The sequence below is a fragment of the Epinephelus fuscoguttatus genome, linkage group LG7, assembly GCF_011397635.1.
Source record: "Epinephelus fuscoguttatus linkage group LG7, E.fuscoguttatus.final_Chr_v1".
In the NCBI taxonomy this organism is placed as follows: Eukaryota; Metazoa; Chordata; class Actinopteri; order Perciformes; family Serranidae; genus Epinephelus; species Epinephelus fuscoguttatus.
In genome coordinates, this window is record NC_064758.1 from 31801430 (window position 1) to 31818608 (window position 17179).

Below are 17179 nucleotides of genomic sequence, written 5' to 3' on the forward strand. Positions count from 1 at the left end.
AGATGTTTTATGTGTTCATTTCCAAGATAAATCTGACTGCAAACAGATGAAGAAGAAAATTATTTGCTAGGAGTCTGCTCTGAATTTCCTGAGCGCTGTGGTGCTCTTTGTCCAAACATTCAGTGGTTAGGAAAGAAAGCAAGCTTGTGCATGTTCGCATCAAGACCTGATGGTGGATTTCCAACAGAACAGAGGAAAGAATATGAAGGTGATCCAAGTGTTTGGACTCAACAAGGACTGGACTAACAACAGTCACAATATCAGTTAAAGAGGCCGTGTTCACACTGGCTGAATCAGACAGTGAAAGAGGCCAACTCTGTTACTGGGTGGAGTCTAAACCCTCTGTACATCCAGGTCGTGAAAAAAAAATGCTGGCAAAACCTGATAGGGAACTGAGGACAATCACCCATTGATCCAATCCATCAATAATGCTAATTGCCATCCACTTCCTTACTTTTGTCAGCTAGGCAGTTGCTAATAGCCTCTCACACAGACAGTTAACAAATTTTGTTTTGCTCATTGTGGCCTGACAAGGCTCAGACATTAAGGGGTGCTGTCGACGTGTAGACCAAAATTACTCTGTAGACAATAAGGTCAGACTTTATCCAAGCTACAGATGACGGACGAGTACTCCCCCTTCACAGAAACATCAACATGAACACTTCCTGCAGTTGACTGGACACATGCCCAACATGCTGGTGAGAAAACAGCAAGGTGGGGAGTCGATGTTCACTTAAAATTAATCGAAACCCCTCCTGAAAGTTTTGCTCATTGGCCTGTCTGCTTCGCATTCTAGATCAATATATAGAGTTTTACCCGACTCAGAACTATGGTAAATGGACTTCCACTAGTACAGCATCTATCTGGTCTTCCAACTACTCCAAGCGCTTTTACACTACAAGTCACATTCACACACTGGTGGCTGAGGCTACCCTACAAGGTGCCACCTGCTGTTTCTTGGACATTCACACACTGATGCAACAGCCATCAGGAGCAATTTGGGGTTCAGCAACTTCGACATGCAGATTGAAAGAGCCGGATATCATATCGCCAATCTGCGCTCTACCTCCTGAGCCACAGCCGCCCCAGTCAACTGAGATTTGGCTATTCAACAGAAATATTCAACTTTTTGTTCCTTTTTTTCCATACAAAGTTTGAGTGGTGTTCAGCGGGACATTCAGTGTGACATTTACGCAATCGTATTAAGTTTCTATGAGCTGTGAATTCAGCACTTCTACGCAAAAGGTATAGCAATCTCGGAGCCTGACGGGCAAAGCCTCTCCTCCCATCAGCTGCCTCTGTGTCTGCTGCTGCCTGTACCAGAGAGTAGTGTGAAAGTGACGACACTGCAGCTAAATCTAACAATTGAAACATTCCCAGAAGTAGCCTGCACTGGACACTAACTGACAAAAAAAACTTTGTTTTTGTTTTTTTTTGGTTTCTTCAACTGATAACTTGAATCTCTGTCTTCAGGTAGGAGAACTACGAATATATCAGTGTGTAGCATACTAAGTGTGTTAGAACATGACAGTGAGTAAGATTATTTCCCACTCTTACAACTTTTAGCTGCACTTTACAGGCATGGCTCCATGGATGGCAATAACAGACTGCCAAAACAACTACTGGAATGATTGGCATGAAATTCTCATAATCTCAAGAGTTTTGGGGTGAAAATGTCTTGACAAATATTTGATGGATGACCAGGAACTTTGACATCCATGGTCCCTTCAGGATCAATTACCGAACTGTGGTGAGGCCTTCACTTTGATCCAGCATACTCTGGTTTATGATCAAAAACTAGTGACATTTCCATCAGTCTCAGCTGTATAGCGTAAACATGATAACAAATGTTACCACTGTCATTGCGAACATGGTGGCATTTTTGTGTTAGCATTGAGAACAAAGACAGCAAGAGCAAGTCGACTAGTCAATAAAACCTTGCTACCCTTCTTAGTCGGCACCAGAAAAACTCGTCAGTTAACCTCGTTATTAGAGGAAAATAGAGGAGTTTGGGTCGAGATACGAGAACACTAGCTCTGATCATCAATAGTTTTCGCTCTTTCTCTCTGTCTTTAACACAAACATGCACAGTTTGACTGTTTTCTGAGTGTTTTCTTGCTCTTACATGAGTCAACCAGTCAGAGTTGAACCTTTAATTAAACATCAGAGAAACTGATTGTTGGGACTATCCCTTGAAAGCACCACTGTACCTAAGTCCAGCCCCAGAGAGCCACTAGTGTGGCTGTGGACTCTTGTTTTAACTATTAACTCAATTCTATCCATTCATCACACACACACACACACACACACACACACAAACACACACACACATATAGAACTACATGTTCTGTTAAGCGGAGGGAGTTTCTTTGTTTTTTGGCATAGATTAGTGTTTCAGCTGTGAGGTAAGGACAGCCCAATTTGTCAAGAGAGTGCATGGAGCTAATCACATCAAAGGAACTGCTACCCAGGCTAATATCAGCCCACGAGCAGGATGCCTCATTCATTAGTCTGCATCTGCAGGACAAATCACTTCTATGCTGACATACAAAAGCCGCATACACGCAAGCAAGATCATGCCTGGCGAAACTTGCAAGCAGTCTATTGACATGAGACAAACAACGCTGAAAATATTCGATGTGATGAATTCGATGTGACATCATATTTAACTTTGTGGATTGTTTTCCGCGCAACGTCTCGCTCCATAGATCTCTACATGGTAAAGTGGTGCTGCAATGCACACTGCAGCAATCATGTGTATGCAAATGTGTGTGTGCTTCAAAGAAAAATGGCTTTTCCTCTATGGCACAGTTCCATTTAGAGCGCCTCAGCCTCGCCTCTGCCTGAGTGGAAATGTGGATCAAATGGATGAAAGATGTTTCCACCTCTACTCTATAAGACGGAGCAAGCGTCTATGAAGAATATTCTACCTTCTAAACTATAATAGAACAGAGTCGTGCCCTTCAATGCAGTATCATTTGTCTCTATTTTCTCTGTCCAGTGAGTATCACATCCGACTCAGCATTTCCACACACCCTCCTCTGAGAAGACAAGCACTCCTCTAGGGCTTTTCTGGCCAGAGACGAGATTGCAGTTAAGGTAGAAGACCACAGCTATTCAAACTTCTGGACCGAATTGTTGCCAGTTGCCGGGTAGAAACCAAACCACTAAAATGCTTATTTACTTAACAGAGTCATTATGCTGCAGCATGTCAACCACAAGTACTTTATAGTCACAGCAAGCATCAGGCAGCAAGACGCTACTGAAAAGTCTTTTCATTTGAGCAGCTCACATCTTTACCAGCCCTGTCAACTCAATGATGATCTTGATTTAAAGGAAATGCCAACTGTGCTTTTACCGTGGCTGATAAGAGTGTGTGTATATGTTTACATTGCTACATACCTAATAAGGTGGTCATCTGTAACAAGGATGTGTGAAGCTATATAAAGCCTCTCTGACTGGCAGCTAATTCAAGCTCATGCATGTTGCCTGTCACATGGCTAAGATACTGTCATTACACCCCTCCTCTGTTCTGTAAATCCTTTTCATCATAGATACCGACAATGTTGTTGTTGTGAGGTGCTGTAGCATGATGAGGCCAAGTCTTTTATCAGCGTCCCATTGAGTGTCTTTACTCCGCTTTTCTATTTCCATTTTCCTCTGTTCATCTCATTTGGTGGAAGAGAAAACAAACTTCCTCAAGTTCAATCTTCAGCAGCCGGTGCCTGCAATTTTGCACACATGTGCACCTGCGCATGTTTGCACGCAAACAGACATACGCACACACTGTGATGCATAAAGAAGGTAACAAAGGACACATCCCTAATCCAAAACCCATTTTGTTAAAACACAACAGGAACTGTCAAATTGTTGTCGCTAAACTTTGTAATTTACCAAACTATGAATAACTTGTGCATAAATTAAGTGAAGGGATAATGAGAAATGCCACGCTTCTGTGATGAGAGGAAATGGAACGCAGCAGTGGCCAATCAACTCATGAAGATTAGAAATAGAAACAACAACCTCACCTGACATAAGAAACACGCAGGGATGAAAAAACCTGACTGGAGAGTCAATAAGCTTTCATGGCTCTGGTGTCTGACCAGCTGTAAATGAAGGGGCAGCAGCTTCTGTGGAGACGTGGGGAGATGAGCCGCTAAAGATAAGATGCACTGCCTCCTTAGCTATTTCTCCTGGCTGGGGGGGATTCTGTTTCTCTGTTCTCTCCGAAGCTTTGAAGCTCTAATGCCTCTGATCTGTCATCTATCTCTTGCCTCCCATGCTGTCCAGTGCGCGTCTGCTCATGGGCAAGACGATGTGACAGCACGGTAGCCAACTCACAGTGGGAAAGGTGGCCGGGCCTGTCTTTTGGAACAGGCAGACTATGCTAATGTAAATTCATTAAAAGAACTTTGTTCTGATGCGACAGGGAAATATTAGCTGGCTGCTGTGCAAGGCTTGTCATTTTGTCCAGATTAGCCCTGCCACTGCCATCTAAAGCATATGCATTTATAAACAACAGAAATCAAATATTTCACAACGGGGTGTGCCGACTTTTTTTTTTTTTACACAGCGCCTGTTCATTTACCACCACAAATAGACTGCCAGCTACTTCATCATGCGGAAGAAATTGGCCACAAGCTGAAGAATTAAAACTGCTGAGAGTTCAGTGAATCCGGATTTCGTTAGGTGGTCTTGGTCGGTCAACAGTGGCTCTGAAATGTACCCCGTGAAGACACCCAGGCAATATTACAATAATCTCTTTATGCTCCCATGCCCCCTCTCTGTCTCCCACTCTTGCTTTCTTTCTCCCCCACAGCCCAGGGGTGTCTGCCTGGGAGGCACGTCAGCGTGTATCTCCCTTCGGTCTGTCTCTGTGCCACCGTGGCAAATCAATTCTTAATAAACCATCTGAAGGCTTCCTCTGCTATACCTTTCATTTCCCCTCCTCAAAGCTGCAGGGCAAATTAGTCTGCCAAGAGGATGAGAGGGAGCAAGCGGCAGAAGAAAGCAAGAGGGGGGGTGGTGAAAAAAAAACGACCCAACACCTACAATTAAATTAACAAATCACTGTTCTTAATTAATCGGGGAATTACAAGCAGAACTGTGGGTTTGAGACGTGACTGACATGGCTAGCGCTCCCTGCATCTGCTTTTGTTAGTGCTGCCGGGGTGGGGAAGCAGAGGGAGGTAAAGGAGGAGAGGAAAGGCAGATGAAAGCTTAATAAAAACTCTCCGCAGAGCCCCCTGAGCAGAATAGCGAGGCTCTTACCTCTACTCCTCCTCCCCTTCTTTCTTTGGTTTCCTCTTCCTCCCACTCTGTTATATCCTCGTCATTCCTCCCTTACTTAGCTTCTCTCCTCTACCACTCCAACCATCTCTATCCCTCGCCTTTTCCCGTTTATCCACCCCCTGCCGCTCTTCTCCCTCTCTACCTTTCACTGGTCCTAAAACCTATGTTTGCTAATGAGGTGTGATTGACAGCTGGATTACACCGTCGCTTTGTAATCCTTTCATTTCTGTGTTTAGGATAATCAATCACCCCCTCCTGACCAGGGTTTTTCCTCATGCCTCTAGGGTTAGTCAACAATATATGTGCGTGCATGTATAAAAGCCTACGCACGTGCAACATTTGATTGCGTGTGACTAACCTTTCCTAAAGCCCAGTTCATTGGGGGGCAATAAAACGCTCATTATCTCCACTGTGCACTGAGGCCAACAGTCCGCCCATCATCATGCAAGACCACCAACACTCTGCTACATACTTCATAAACCACTGAAAGGCATAGACTGAACCCATCTTTCTGTCTATCCAAGCTCTAGCTTAGAGCACAGAAAGTAGCCCTGCTTGCCAACCTGTCTGCAGCTTCTCATCCCCTTCTACCCCAGAGATGAGCAAACACTGTCTTCTCTTCTGAGTGTGGCTGCTCCTCCAGCCCTTCTCCTCCTCCTCCTCCCTCTCTCCCCTTCCCTTCTTTACCCCGCTCCTCTCACAGGAGCTTGTTCCCTCGGCGGCCACAGGATTCACTTTGTTTTTGATCATTCTCAGATTCAGAGCTCGACAACTTATCTGCTTCTCTACATTCTCCCAGGCCCAGAGGAGGAAAGCGGGGCCTTTTATTACCCTCGCTCTTTGCCTCTTCCTCTGATGTGCTGAAAAGACAATAGACAGATAGGGAGAGGAAAGAAGAAAGGAATTCTGGCCAGTGTGCTTTTAAAAGCGTGTTGGTCCCGAGGCTTGAAACGGCTGGCTCTCTAGCCTACATTTAATCATGGAGTTTGACCAATAGTATTACAAGGCCTTTTTAGCCTCGCAGACAGAGCAATGCTGCAGTGTCACATACCAATCTTTAGCATTCAGCTCCTCACTCAGAGCTCTATAGAATATCAGCCAAAGTATAATTAAAGTTCTTCACAGTAGTCACTGACTGTATTATGGAATAAGTATGAAGCCTTGATGTTGGGATGAACAACAGTTTAGGGCTGGTTGATATGGCTGATAAATACTATTGTTTTTTAGCCTATGCAGCAATATACGATGTATATCTTCATATTTTCTATAAAATTAAATAACTGTTTAATTTAACCCTTTGATCCATATGATCATACTAGTGTGATTACACATCACCACATCAGAATGTCCTGCTATTGTCTGAGTGACTCTCTGAGGGGACGTACTGTCACTCTGAAGTCAGACTGGTCTTTAGAAAAGATGTTTGATTATTAAGTTTGACTGATATTCAAATTTTTACTCTTTTTTTCAGTAGTTTTTTTATATCAACTTTACAGATATAGATATATAGATATAGATATCCCATATCCTCTGCATGTTCCCAACACCTGACATGGACCTTGTTGACCGGGGCGACGTCCAAGCCAGTATGACTCTATGACTCTTGTTTTTGCAGTTTCCCTCGCCCTGAGGTAGGCTAGCAGCATTATGAACCTTGCTCAAGGGTCCAGACCGGATACGTGTTACTTGCTCTGACCGGGATTTGAACCTTGGTCAGATCCTGTGGGACTTCCAGTTCCAGAATGACAAACTAGTGATGGCTAACCAACCGGACATCGTGTTGCTAGACGAACAATAGAAGAATGCAGTGGTGATAGATGTAGAAAACCTGTGGGACAGCAACATCAGGAAGAAGGAAGATGAGCTCAAAAAATACCAAGGGCTGAAAGAAGACCAAGAAGAGATGTGGGGTGGAAAGGCAACAGTGGTGCCAGTGGTAGTCCCACAAACCGGGAGAGTGGCTCCAGCAGATTCAAGGTACAACATCTGAGGCTTCTGTCCAAAAGAGTGCAGTCCAAGGGACAGCTAAGATACTAAACAGATCTTACCATAATGAACCCCCACAAAACAACATGGGGGCTGGTTTGACCGTCTTTTTCGAGGTGGAGACTGGCTTGACTGTGGTGTTCTGCACTGGGTGATGTTTGAAGTGGTGGAACAGATTCATGGTACTGCTACCTTTAGCATCAGCCATTTTGTGGCATATTTTGCAAAAGGATAGTTGTTTGTTGCACATGTGCCCTTCTGAAACTAAACTACATCCAGATGATAGACTCGCCTGGGAGTTTTCCTCCATTTTGAATTTACATGAACGCAGGACAATGACTAAATATTGCCATTAGCAAAATGTGATTTTTTTTTTTTATCATATTAGAAATTTCACCAGTGTTATCCTTAACATTATAATATGGCACACCCCTATAATATGTTACAGTTGGTTATGAACATTCTGAACATCTCTGACTCCTTTGGTTCTTTGAGAAATCAAGTGTTAAGGTAAACTAGAGCCTTATTGTTGAATGCAAAAATCACTGCTTAAACTGTTTCCCGCTGATGAAGTTTGGAATTTTCACAGCACAGCACCATATTTGGAAAGTCTACACTGCGGTGACCACTGCAGCAGAAATCCAAAACAGACTCAATACAGCATTGTGGACTGCATTGTAACCATATATAGTCATCGTCACTTCAAAAGTGCATCAGCGTTAACTGAGTAATTGAGAATGTGCAACTTATTACACTCCATGACAATCCTTGCCACAGCTACGATGAAGTGTCTATGACATGAGGTTCACACTTAAAATATGTGATTTCTTTTGAACATCCCCTGCTGCCGCCCATGAATTAAAAAAAAGAAAGAATTTGGGCGCACCATCTACACTGTGATGTCATGCTGACACTTTACTTCACAGATAATTAGCCAGCGAAACAAATAAATGAGACCATGCAAACAGCAACAGTGATTTTAGAAAATGACATGTGTTTTAGTTTAGAAGTGACAGCACTACTACAACCCTGTTTCAAAAATTCTGATATCTACAGTTAAATACAACATCAGTCTTTACTTTAGTCACAGCAACGCAGATACAACAACCCCATAAATTCTGTTTAAGAATCTGTAGCCTTTTCGTGCTACTTCCCTTGTGCATTTAGTTTTGGGGATGGAACAGCATGCATTACAGTACAATAAAGAAAGACATGAAAATCTATGGATGCCCACATGGATTCGTGCTCCAACACACACATAGAGGTCATTCAATTATTCACATCAAATCTAACATTTTTTGAGAAGTGAATGATAGATTAGAGCTGAACTATACATCAGAGATCAAAGATCAGAGAACAATGTGTTCTGATCTTCCGAACATTTCTCCACTGCTACGACACAACTATCATATCAACACAGCGATGGATAAGCTGCACCAAGCAATCTAAGGACTTGTAATATAACATATAGTGTTGAAACAACCAGTCAATTCATAATTAGTCGATTGCCAATAAAGGGACGACAATTTTAATAATTTATTATTCTTTTGAGTCAAATATCAAGCAAAATATTCTCTGGTTCAAACTTATAAAATGTGACGATTTGATGCTCTTTAATGTTTTATATTAACATGGTAGGTTTGGTTTATTTGAAGGCATCAATTTGAGATCCAAAAAACACGTGATTGTAATTGGCCACCATTTTGACATTTTATCATCAATCAATTTGTCAAGGGACCCTTCCTAAGCCCTGCCCCTTTTCCAGTAACAGCCGAGCAAGCTTGGTTTCCATCAGAACCTCAGTTAACGACTCCTGATATACTCAGATATGCTCGGCTCCACCATGTTGAAAGAAAACCAAATTTGAAGATGGTTAAAAGATGTGAACAGGGAATCTGTGAAAGCAGCACTGACTACCCTGACCGTGTGGATAGTTGGTTACTGACATATCTTTAAGATGACATGAACTATTGTTAGCCAGATCAAGGTTAACGTTCCTTTGTTTATATTATCTCTGTAAGGCCACCCTGATTGGTGCTGTTATGTATTTGAACATACAAGTCGTCTTAACATCCCTTCGTGAATCTATCCCTCCATCACAACCATCGCACACTGTAGTCCTTGCTGTCGGCCTCTTGAAGCTGGACATATTTTATATGACAACCAGTGTTAACTGCAGCTCTCAATCAGTGAGGTCTAGTCAATCAAAAAGCTTTTATTTTAAAGGTCACTTAAATGCCCCCACAACCAACTTTGCCAAAAATGTCCTTGAGTAACGAATCAACATTCAAACAGCAAATCAAAGGACTGCCCAACTAGCCAGCTAACCCTGCCTCAGACGACAAGAGTTATAAAGACTCCCTCCCCTCTTTTTGGGGAAATCAATAAAGTATGTCTTGAAGAAAGCCATCATCTATCTTGACAAAAATCATCAGACACTTTTTCCAAAGACCAGAGTTCCTCTGGAGGTGCCTTTTTAGCCCATATTAGCCTTTAGCCTGTTGAATATCGTGGGCCAGACACCATGGGACTGCTCATTGTCTTCTGATTAATTAACATTACTGGCACTGTTTGTCGACCCTCAACTCCTTTATCCTTTTCTCCCTCTGTTCCCCGTGTTCCTGCATGGCTTCCTTGTTCGGAGGCGATGATTCGGCTGTGTGCTGAACTTAAGAACTTAATGGGGAACATTCACAGGGAGTTCAGGACACAATTAGTGATTACCAGACAGCCATGTCTTCTGAGGGCTTCCATCCTTCGTTTCATCCTCTCCTTAACAAAGACGAGGGATCTTCAAGCAAAAGGAATAGCATATGAGGCTGTAATGCTCTTGGATTTGTCCTGCCCACATTCTCAGAGAGATCATAGACGTCTGCCGGTTGATTAGAAAAGTGTGAGGAATGGACAGAAGTCTCTTTAATTAACAATAACGATCTGGTCTCGGTTTGGGGAAACTAGGCAGGGAGGAGAGATAATTGAGGGCTGGGTTAGAGGTGAGAACGCTGAACCACTTTTCATATTCCTTTTTTATATCACTGCAATGAGGAGTTTTCATAACAATGGCTGTAAATGAGCTTTAACTTTGCTTCTCTTTAATTATGTTTTGTTACAAGAAACTGCAGTTAAGGGTTTCGGAGGAAAAATCATCCAAACTGGGCTCATGCATTTTTTATCTGCTCAGTGCTTTAACAGTAACAGAAATTGAAAGTTGAAATATCAAGACAAAAGGACCTTCAACTGCAAAATGATGTCACCCGTGTCTCTTCCACTGCCACTGCCTGTCTTTATCACGGCACACTGACAAAATAAGAAGTGATGGAACCGTGATAGCTGAATCATCACTTTATTGGTTGCCTTCACCGTGGCTTCATTCCTAACGCAATCAATTAGGCTGTAATTAAAATGCTGCCATAGACTAACAGAGGCAGTGGAGGAGTGAGTGGGCAGGATGAGGACACCACAGCGTTTGGGCTCAGGCCAGAGCTATACTGGAGTAGTGGGCGGCCTGGGAGGGGAAATCTAGATCCCATTTGTTTCAGAGTGCTATAATGGGTTTTTGTGTTTGTGTGTATGTTTGCATGAACGTGCACTAACAGTGAGCAGCACCATATATGATAATGTACTTGCTGCTTCAGGCTACAGAGCCTTATCTTATACTTCCTCTTCTACCCTGTTGAGAGGGAAGAGTCTATCACCCTCCACTCCACCCTCTATTTCACCCTCCCTCTGACAGTAGCCTCGCTGAAGGACATGGTCAGTGTGACTCTCGAGCAAAGAGAAAACAGCCTTGTAGGCTTATCGTTATCCTGCTGGTGTAATCCCTGTCCACCACATCCCGGCAAAAGAACAGCCCTGGGAGCGCCTTGCATTGCTCTTGCTGCTCGTGACAAACTATTTTACCAAAGACAGCAGGGACACCTTACAAGAGCCGCTGTGGAGTCTTAATCTGACACCACCTACAAAAAAACCCTCCTAACCTCAGACAAAATGTGCATGTGTGTATGTGTGTGTATGTGTGTGAGAGAGCTGGTAGTGTCCCCTTGTCATCTCACAACCCTTCACAGCCCGTGCAGACCATCTGTGCATTAAAGAGCTAGAGTCCAAGCAAAGTATTTAAACGGGTTTAATGTCTTCAGGAGGGCCATAACCTTGGTCCTGTAGGACCCCAGAAGGCCCATCATACCAAGGCAGGAGGTCTCTTAATGTACCGAGCAGATGACAAGGATACAGAGTTCACACACACACCGCAGAGTAACTCAATCTGCAGGAAGTCTCCCACATTTGTTCATCCACTCTCCTCCCTCCCTCCCTGTCTCCTTTGTCCCTCCTCTCAAAACAAAGGGAGAAGATGTCAAAAATCTCATTAAAAAATAATGGCCTCCACCTGCTTTCTTTCTTTCCTCATTCTCTCCTGCTTGCCTTTCTAATGACCAGCTTGGAAAAACCTGGCGAATACCCGCTATGCACAGAGCGCTGGACGACAGCTACCTGAGTGCACACAGTGCATTCAACCACAGAACGCATACACCGAGCACACAAAAGCACATAACTGTTTCACAGCGTGGGCTCCCAAGCCTAACAATATTAATCAAAAGGAACTCCTGCAGGTGTAACGCCTGCCCCCCCTTGCTTATCCCATAAACCACTCATGTCTAGACCTTAACTGGGGAAGAAACGCTCCACCATGTGGCTAAATCATCTATATGAGCCTCTCTGGAAAGTCCACACACAATTCTTAAAAAACTATTGGACACATACATCAGGCCTAAGGTTACACGTTAAGTAAATATGTGTCAACTGGCTTTTTGTAACAGCTCCCTCAGGTCAGATTAGCCTTTGGCCTGAAGATCATAAACCAGCACCTCGGTATGTCTGCAGCGTCTTCGCCGTTTCACAAGACATCCAACAAATGTCAGCCTCGTGAGTCTCCGTAATTAATAACCACGGAAAGCGGATGTGTCTGCGCCTGTCTCCGTGACTGAATATCCTCGCAAAAATTAACCATAAACCATGTAATAGTTCAAACAGATGGCAGAGAGAGAATACGGATTTGTGTTGTTATTTTGCATTATAACAGGAGATTAGATGGTTATATGGGAAGGGGCTGCGGAGACAAAACATGAATGATTCACAGCAGCGAGAAGAAAGAATCAAAGCGAGATAGGGACTTCGCTAAAGATTAGAATAAAGTAAGACACAGAGATCCAAAACTAATAATGAGTGGGAACAATGAGAGTGATTTAGGCAGAAACAGAAAGAAACAAAGGAGGCTGTATTCCAACAATGTCTAATCTCCATGAGGACGCCTGTCTGCTATCGACCCAGATAACACTGCAGGCTGTGTATCATGAGATTTGGGGCAAAAGGTAAACAGCAAATCAAAACAATCTAATTCTGTTTGAGGGTAAAGGGAAAGACAAAATTGATGTATTGTCCATCCCTATGGAGCGTGTGAAAAGAAATGGCATCTTTTATTCAGCCTCCTATGAGTCACTCCTTCCAAGCGGACTTCTGTCCCCACATCACATCACCAGCACTCTGAGCTGCTGACGAGTGTGTGTCAGCTCTGATTTTGGGCAGAGGGAGGACAGTAATTTAACTCTTCTTCTTGGTGTGTTATTAACATCTAAGAGGATCCTGTTAGTGTCATTTTTTTCCCTGATGTGTATTAAATTTGATACTTACTCTATTTCAAATTCTGCGTTCCAAGTTGCAAAATGATGTTCAGAACACAAAGCCTACAGCAAAGTAACAGCCCGGCTATTGGATTTTGAAAAATCACCTAAAGCCTCGCAGGAAAGCTTCACCAACCAAGGCGTGTGAGACTCATCACCCGGGGCCTTCTGGGTACCCGTTGGAAGAGATTTTTGGAAATATTGTCCTGGAGAAAAATTACAGCTCTGAACAATTTGTTTTATTCAGAATGCAAAGCTCTCTCTCATCCATTTCTACTGGGCTCTGGTTATCCCTCTATTGGGCAACAGCCAGAATACTCTGTGAATATGATAGAAACAAGGTGGCACTGAAGGGAGAGGGAAGGGATCTGGGTCAGAGAGGTGAGGCATAGATTTAAATACTATCTGCTGCGAGGTGAATCTCTCCTGAATGGCAGCATATGAAGACACTGCAACAGACACTGAGTGTGTGTGTGTGTGTGTGTAAGAGTGTGAGAGATTGTGTATATGCAAGGGTGAGAGAGCCAGCGCAAGTGCTTACAGTGCATCAGAAAATGTATTTACGAGTACAATAGCAATCCCAAGGCTAGCCCGCAGGGTTAAGGACAGATATAGTCACCTTAATACAGACATTCAGGCCATTCATTCTGGCTGATGAGTTACTGGAGGGGATCTAATTTTCAAAATGGAGCCAAGCATCAGTGGAGTTTCTAAAAACAAAGTGATGACTGCAGAGAAAATCTCCAATTCCCTCTGAGACGCTGCACTGAGGACGTCAGCATTGTTACAGCTCAGGTACCGGCATGTCCAAAAGAAGCACAAGTACGCATCAGAATTGACCAAATCTGTCTTTCAATCCCCTTTACCTCGCTCTCTCTGGCTCTCTCTCACACACACTCAGACAAACACAACCACAGTCGCATATACAGAAAGTGAGGGCTGCCCAAAACCACCAGTAACCCAAACAAAGTCCAAGGTCAGCAGAGTGGGCTCACTGAGCTGAAACCACCATCCCTGGCTTTCATTACCAGGAACAGAATCAGCAGAGGGATGAAGGGACACATGGGATGAGGTTACGTTAGCTGGCTCTGTTTATCTGAGCGAGTCTGGCCATGGCCCAAGTCCTCCCCTCTCGTCTGTGGGATACAAAACACTCCAAACATCGTGACAGCATCTATTGTTGAATCAAAACTCCACATTATTTTAACGACCGATTGTGCTTTTCAGACCACAGTAATGAACTCTGACTGCAAAAACTAACTTTGTTATGCAGATTATCAGCAGAAGAAACTTTTTCTGAGTATGCCTGTGTGTGTGTGTGTGTGTGTGTGTGTGTGTGTGTGTGTGTGTGTGTGTATCAGTCATTGTGGAACACTAAGCAGGCCTGGCAGAGCTCTACCTCTAATGGTATGCAGAGTGTGAGTGGTAAAGACAGTCATAGCTTTAATGAAAACCAGGCATAAAACGCAGCAGGCGCCCTCAGCACTGAATGCGTCACACATAAAGTACATGTACGTGTACACACACCCACATATACACACACACAAGATAAATGAGACTTCTCACCTCTTAAATCCATTATCTCACCTCTTCAACCCCTGCTGTTTCTCTTCTGTTCATATAACGACACAAATCCATTTGCTGCTAAAGTGTAAATGAAAACACCATCTGACCCAAATTCGTCAACACTGCACTGTACGATATGCAAATCAAATCTTAAAATAACCATTAAATGTCCAGTTTGCAATCTGACCTTATAGTCTCACCAGCACAAGCTAAGCAGTGCCCTGTTTTTATGTGCGTCTCAGCCATTAACTTTGGCAACTGGCAGGGGTTTTCCAGCTGAATAGAGAGCGAATCAATCCACTCAGCAGGAACAATGCGGTGTGGAGAATTTATACTTATAAATGTTTATTGGAAACACTGTGTTTATCAATGAAAACCCTCAGTGGGCCCGAACACCCAGAATGTTTAGGAAGTGATCTAAAGGAGCACCGCTGCTCATTAAAGGAAGATTAGTCAAAAACAAAGTCATGGGAAGCTGAAAATTGCTCATGAGGAGCCTGAAAATGACGAGCAAACTGAGATGCTGAAGAAATTATGGGAAAGTTAGTTCTTCTTAACAAAGCCTAAATCCATTTCATACAGTTTGCATTTGTTAAAGTATCATCGTACTAAGATTTGGCCTTTGTTTTGTCCTCAGCTTCGGATCTCTCATCACATTTGCCGTGTTTGTTTCAATAACTCCAGCAGTCTTCTACATTTTACGCAATTTGGTACTGACTCAAAATGATAAAATGTGAAATGTAACACCCTCTTCCTCCCTGCCGACCTCCTGTCTAGACCCACACATCCTCCCCATCATGGCCAAGGTCCTAGTTCTGTCCTTCCCATTATTCCCCGGGTGACTAACATGAATATATATACAGTATGTTTGTGTGTGTGTGTGTGTGTATGTGTGTGTGCATGAAAGGGTGTGTGCGTGAGTGGGTGTCATTACTCCTGCCCCCATCTGACGGTTTTGGGTTAAACAATGTTATTATTAAAGCCTTTCCAGAGTAGCTTCCTGCCTCCCTCCAGTGACACCCTTAAGAACTATAAATCAACTGCCTGAGCCCTGTAAATCACATAGGATGGGTGTGTGTGTGTGTGTGTGTGTGTGTGTGTGTGTGTGTGTGTGTGTGTGTGTCTGACCACTGCAGCTGTGCTCTCAGACGCACATGAAGATGACATTGCAGCTGTGAGTGTGTCACGGCAGAGAGGAGCACGTCATTTTAGCAAGATCCGTTCAAACAACACAGAGAAAACAAAAGCTACATGTCAAATTAAAGCATATGCTGTGAATGTGAAAAATTAATTGCAAGTCTGGGTGTTTTCTGAGTGGAGACTTTCTTGGTTTATTTGGTCTGATAACACAGTAATGTTTGAAGCTGACTTTTGTGTGGCTTAATGAAAAGCAAAAAAAAAAATTAAGTGTGCAGTACGATCACACTAAAACATCTTTTGTTAGTGACAAATTGAATTCCAAATACTAAAAACAACCCTATTAGACCTCTAAAGATTAGTTTATGTCTGAATGGAGACACACGTAGAGAGACAATTTCATCTCTCTGAGACCAAACCAGATAAATAATGCTCTCTGAAACACACGGCTCCTGTGCAGCAGTGATGGCTCATTCTGTGATTGTTTGTGATTGTGTTGACACCCCCTGCTGGGCTGAAGACATCACTACCACACCAGAGAGCGAGCTCACTATCAGCGACAATGTCCCATATCCAATCCCACTTCCAGCCGGGCTACAGTATACTGGAGTTAATGAAACACTAAAATCAAGCTGATACCTTCCTGCAGACTTATATCACTCCAGCAAAGGGCAAACACAAATATAGACACAAGAGAGAAAACAACCAAAAAATAATATACAGGACCCTATTGTACTGTATATCCTTAATCTAACGCGCCTGTGTGTGTGTGTGTCTATGTGCACACTCAAGAGAGAGAGTCTAGACAGCTGTATCCCCGCCAGGTCCCTCACTGCTAAGGAGAGTGAGAAATATATATTGTGCAGCTGCCGAAGACACAGTCGACCCACAAAAGAGCTATTGTGCGCCCACAGCAAAACAATACAGCTTAGCTGAGCTATGAGAAAAAACCATTGGGATCAATAGAGAATTGCAATTAGCCCACATTGGCAGGAGCAGTGCCAGATTAGACACAGGATGTCGATTCCATTTCCTGCACTATCGGGCCCTCAAACTTGGTTGGCTCACTGTGTAATTGGAGCAACACACATACAACCGGCTAAGACGTCGCACTGTGAAGGTGACAGTACATAAGATTATAGTGATGACGGCAGTGATGATAATAATAATGTTGAAGAGGTCGAACAATGTCAGCACACAAAAACAAAGTCTAGCATGTAATATGCAAGCATTAGGAGTGGAACAAATAGCATGTGTCATATCCATGTGCATTTTTACATTAAAAATTTCAAAACATGTTTGTGTGGTGTTTGTCAGAAGCACTCAGCCACTGCATCGTCACATTACAAGCAATGAACCAACTTTACACGGCTGCATGTGGCATCCTTAGCTTCAAACACATGCATCAGTTTACAGAATTTAATCTTTTACTTCCATCCAGGTGCATAAATGCTATTTTCATAATCTGAAAAACACAGCGCCTGGCATTGAACAAAAACACGTCACTACACACGTCCTTTCAC

The 17179-nt window shown here is 43.2% G+C and overlaps 1 protein-coding gene across 1 annotated transcript in view; it reads right to left on the reverse strand.

Moving 5' to 3' along the window:
• The window catches only part of LOC125892300 (cadherin-4-like), a 337795-nt gene that overhangs the window by 305560 nt on the left and 15056 nt on the right, over positions 1-17179 (reverse strand). The gene's annotated exons all lie outside the window — the stretch shown is intronic.